The following is a 6,006-nucleotide window of genomic DNA, read 5'->3' on the forward strand; positions in this document are numbered from 1 at the left end:
ACGGGGAAGGATCCCGGCCGTTGAATCGGGCGGGGGTCGTTATTGCAGCCCTGGTGCTGGTGGGCCCGCGGGCCCGTGGCGCTGGTGCACCACTGGGGATTGGTCGCCGGAGCGAGCGTGGTCGGGTTGGCGGTGCGAAAAGGTTTTTCCAGGCCTCGTGTGTGGTCCGCGGTTGTCGGGTACAAGGGAGCGAGACGGCAAGCGACATTTGGCATGGACGAGGTGACCCCGTCCTGCCAGTGGGGTCTGCTCGGTGAAGACTCAAGAAAGTCTACACTGTTCGAACGTGGGTCGCATCATCGTATGAAACTATGAATGACAACCTCTATGAATGCTCAAAAAGGAATGCATACTTTCAAAAGAAAAGGGATCCTGCATGATTGTACTCCCTCCATTCTTAAATATTTGTCTTTTTAGAGATCTCAAATGGTTACCACATACAGATGTATATAGACATATTTTAGAGTGTAAATTCACTCATTTTACTTCGTATGTAGCCACTTGTTGAAATCTCTAGAAAGACAAATATTTAGGTACGGAGGGAGTAGTAGTGTTCGGAAGAGAATCTCTTTTCACTCCGTTGATGGAGTAGGACGGCCATTCATTGCCGTTGATGTGTTCAATCTTCAGTTATCAGCGTGCCGAATATATCAATATATTGCAGACCGATAAATACTCCAGCCCTTGTCATATTGGGAGAAAATCAGTGGGCTCTTTAGTTAATGTCTTGTCGGCACTATAAGAAAATGAAATTACCATCTCTACCCAGTGAGATGGGCTTGTGAGCTGGTTCATATGGGACAAAATCTCTGTTCTATCCTTTTATGCTAACAAAATCAGAAATTGACCTCGTTGGCAAAGAAATTTCAGATCTGACCTTTTTTGGTCACGCCAACATCCTTGACGTTTGGCTTGCATTGGAGATGCCAGACTTTGCGGCGTTTAACCCTGGCCCAAACTATCCTAGCTGGCGCTAAAGTGGCACGGCCAGACGCCATGCATCTTGGCGTTTGGGCAAATGCCATGGCGTTTTGAGCCCATCCATTATGAGTAGGCAAGAAAAGCACATATATTGGCAATTGGGAGCTACACTTCACGTATAAACTGCGCTGCATGCATGCATCAATAATGGACTTGCTTCCATCAATAATTGTAGTAGGTTAATTAATTTTATCAGGAAACTATAAAGAATTAGTAGTAGGCTCTTATTTAGCAAAAAAAAAGTAGTATTCTAGAACTTATGAAACCATCCAAACGTATTATATGGTGTCACGGGCGGCGCCCGTGGATGTGTTGGCTTATTCACACATATATACACACATGTATATATAGTAACACTATAGGGTCGTGCTATTCGTCACCCTGGGTGAGGAATAGTTATTCTTCATCCTCCTCTATTTTACTATCAATGCACCGTAATTTTACGTTCCGTAAGTTTTGTCTTATTTTCGACGCAAAAAGGGACCGTAAGAAAATATATAATCGCCGTAAAAAATATTTTATGTTATGTAAAATTACAAACGTAAAAATATAGTCTAAAATACACATAAACTGCAAATTTTCTTGTCTTATGACCTATATTTTTATTTTTTATGACAAATTTTACGTAATTGATAAATAGGAATGTAACTATTTGAATTTGAAACGTAATTTAATTATGAAATGATCGTAAGATTAACTCGGGTGAAGAATAACTTATTCTGCACCCTGGGTGATGAATAGTAACACTATATATATATACACAATTAGCTAGCTATATACAATTTCTCCTAATTGGTGCCTTCGGAGCACGATGACAATTGGAATTGGTTCATGGGGCGGGTAGCGGGTAATAGTATTCTCCTTTGGGATCTATGACCTGGTCGAGCAAAAATCCCGCTATTTCCTCTTGAATTGCTTCTATGCGCTCCTCTGCTAGGAGCTGCTCCCGCACCTCTCTGAACTGTTAAGAAGGAGATCAATATGCATGTGTATTAGTTGTGTGACTAGATATCGATAATGGTGTAAAAATTGTGAATAGTATTTTGACAAACGTACCCAGTCCTGTCTTTGAGATCTGCTCCTTTCGAACGCCAGCATGCGAATGTTCTCGCAAACGTAGTATGCATACAGATTATTCCCCGGCGCCTGCTTCAGGGCATTTACGAGAATGGAATTTGATCAGATAATAATTAATCAAGCATGATAATTAAAGAGATGACTGCTAGCTAGCTAGTACTACTTAATTACTTACCTTGGGTCGATACCATTTCAGCTTTCGTTTCCATTGGCCTGGAGTGACGCTGATGAACTTTTCCCAAGCCCTGCCCGCCGACAAAGAAAATGAATAAAGGGGTTATTAAATAGTTCATATCAGGAAATGACGAACTAAATAGGCCGAGATATAGTTAATAATGATTGAAATTACCTATTGACTATCCCAAACAAGATGGTGTAGTCACTTGCTTTTTTAAGTAGTTAGTCTAGTATTTCAACTGTTCCTTCATCAAATTTAATGATTAACAAGATCCAGTGAAATCTGCATGCACACACGTTTGCATGTCTTAATTAAGCGGGCATATGTAAGCAAAAACATGTAGCTAGCTAGTAGGCAAAAACAGAATTTGTAGTACAAGACAGTGTGACTCATTCGAAGTTGTAAGGAAGTAGTATATCTTCATTGGTATTAAGGCACTTGAAGAACTCTAGTATGCTTTCCTCTACACTTTTTTCATAATATGCATCTAATTTCCATGTGTATTCATTAATGGTATTTGGGTCAATGAACCCAATGCCATAGCGTCCACCTTTTTTCATTTCATACATCTTCATCCTGCATAATACCACAGAAAAGAATATAGTGAGGATAATTACAGGTAATGATTGATCAAAATGATCACTACAGCTAGCTTGAGACTTAAATTACAGAAAGAAATCACTTACAGACAATAGCAACTGACGATAGATTTGTCGAGTGTGTCTCGATTGTATAACTGAAATAGTTCTGAATACTCAACGGACACAGCTTTCTCATGGAAGTAATGATCCTTCTTGACATTCACCATGAGGGACTCTCGATTGGAAATCTTGGTAATGTCCATGTACCATTGATGCAATTCATACATTCTCGTTGGGAGCTTTTTGACCTCGTCTGGCTCGACCAAAGGTTGGCCCCGGACATATTTCCGTTTTATTTCCTCCTCTCTAAGCAGAGACATGGGCTCGATATCAAGGAGTTGTCCAACAGTGATCATGAGCCTTTCAGCCTGCTCAATATGCTCCTCGGTTATTACCACATCGCCCAGTCCGGGAACATTAACGGTTTGCCCACAATAATATTGGGCGCGCGTACTCTCATGTGTTGTTGGCACAACAAGCAGGGGGGTTGATTGCGCCGCCTGTTCTCCCAGCTGGGGAACGGTTTTACCGCTCCTTTTGCCAGCTGATTTGCTCGAGCTCGAGCTCGCCTCTTTCTGTAGACGTGCTTGATTTAAATTCCTGAGGTGGCGCTCATAGTCTGTGGTAACAGGCTTGGGAGATGGTGGTCTAGCCATACGAATGAAGTGGTCAATCTTTTCCTCATACACTTTCTCCCTTGGCGGCGGTGGCGGTTTCGGTGCAAAATGGGCTTCCACCTCGGCCTTCAATATGGCTGCGTTTTCCTCCTCGGACTTGTCATAAGGCCTCTGCGAAAGAGGCGCGAGGCTGCTTGGACCATATTGAAATCGCTTGCCTCCACCTGTACCTCCCGTCCTACCTCGACTTGTACCGCTATGCACCATAGCTGCGGTGGCTCTCTTCCATGATTGCTGAGGCGGCGGAGACGACTGACGTGGCTGAGTTGGACGAGGAGGAGTGGCCTGAAACTGTGCCGGACTTGGAGGAGGAGTGGCCTGAAGTTGTGCCGGACTTGGAGGAGGAGTGGTCTGACGCTGTGTCGGACTTGGAGGAGGAGTGGTCTGACGCTTTGCCAGACTTGGAGGAGGAGGAGTGGCCTGACGCATTGGTGAACTTGGAGGAGTGGGAGTCTGCTGACTCGGTGGCGGATTTCGACGAGGAGTCGGCTGACGCGGTGTCGGTGGCCTTCGAAAGATGATGCAATCCTTTCTCCATAGGATGATACGATGTTTGGCCTCTCCCAGTGTGTGCTCCTCGTCACCTCCAGGAATGTCAAGCTCTAGCCCCGAATATTGCTCCACCACCTCATCAACCAAGACACGAACATAGCCCACTGGAATCGGGTTGCAATGGAAGGTTGCCTCGGGGGGATTTGTAAAAGCAACGACGTCCTCCACCTTCATGAATATGTTCTTCATTTTGAAGTGTAGCTCGCAGTTAGTGTTCTCCATGATGTCATCCATGGGGTATCTATCCAGCATTGCATCGCCCGGGGCGAAACCCACGCTGCTTCTCGGCATGGATGGGGCGGTGTTATCCAATGTTGGATCATCCGCTAGCTGTTGCAGCTGCTGAGACCCGCTTTGCTGGCTAAGTGAGTCGATCTGCTCCTGCTGCCGCTGGAATTTGACTGCCAATTCCGCGTGCGCTAATTCTAGGCCTTGAAGGCGTTCATAGTCCAGCTTCCTCTGCTCCTCCTCCATCTTCCTCTTCTTCTCCTCCGCAATCTTCTTTCTCGCACGGGTTCTTTAGTCGGCGTTCCAGTCCGAAAACCCCTCATACCATGGAATAGCGCCCTTGCCTCGTGTTCTTCCCGGGTGTTCAGGATTTCCCAGGGCACGCGTAAGCTCGTCGTTCTCTCTGTTGGGCTGGAACACCCCCAATCGAGCGTCTTCTATTGCAACAAGTAGTTTATATTCGGCTCCGTTCAGACATGCCTTCTTCGAAACTTTGCCTGTCTTCGGGTCCAACTCCCCCCCATGCGCATAGAACCAAGTCCTGCACCTGGGGGGCCAGCTCATTGTTTCTGGAGTGACACCTGTATCCTCCATCTCTTTCTCAGACTTAGCCCACTTAGGCATTGCCACCGCGTAGCCACCTGGCCCTAGCTTATGGAACTTATCCTTTTTTCAGCATTGGCCTTGTTTATTCTCGACCGTTCCTTAGATAATTCCGAATCCTTGAATTTCACGAAATCGTCCCAATGAGCACTTTGCTTCTCTAGTGTTCCCTCGAATACTGGGGTCTTCCTTCCTCCCTTGACGTACTTGTCCCATACATGATTCTTGTGGTTGTTGAATGCAACCGCCATCTTCCTAAGAGCAGCGTCCTTGACTTTCTCCACATCTGCATCTGTGAAATGATCTGGTAGGGTGAAATGTTCCATGAGAGTTTCCCAAAGCAGAACTTTTTATCTGTCATCGACAAAAGTAAGATCTGGACGTGGCTTTGCTGGATCTCTCCATTCTTGAAGGGAGATCGGGAGTTGGTCCTTCACAAGAACTCCGCACTGACGAATGAACTTGTCCGCAATCTTCTTAGGCGCTAATGGTTCGCCATTAGGTTTGATGGCCTCGATATTATACTTTACGCCCTCCTTCAACTTATTGTTCGGGCCTCGTTTCCTGCTGCCTGAAGATTTGCTCGATCCGGATGGCTGAAAGAAGAAAGATCGATTCGTTAATATATCTTCAAGTCATTTAAAACATGTGATGATCACCAGATGCCTGCTTATATAAATATACCTCGTCGGTCTTTGTTGTTTCAAGATCAATATTTTCTTCGTCATCAATATCATAATCATAGTTCATGACTTCATCAATTCGGTCGTCGCGATCGAGTATCATATCACCCTCCCCGGTGTTGTTTAGATATCCGGAGCCATCATAATCTTCTTCATTCTGATCATCATCTGGCCCGCGAGGATGGTTTATGATATCGAACAGGGTCTCTTCTCCCTCTCTGCCGGTATTGTCCGCCATAGCTTTTATTTAACTAATCCAAAAGAAATATAAAACAATTTAGTATTCAAATTACAATGCATGGATGCAATCAATTAATAAGGAAAAACGGAATCAATCATAGTACATAATAAGCATCATCGAATATAATCTCGAATACATCGTCTCA

Source organism: Triticum urartu, chromosome 2 (assembly GCF_003073215.2).
Source record: "Triticum urartu cultivar G1812 chromosome 2, Tu2.1, whole genome shotgun sequence".
Taxonomy (NCBI): Eukaryota; Viridiplantae; Streptophyta; class Magnoliopsida; order Poales; family Poaceae; genus Triticum; species Triticum urartu.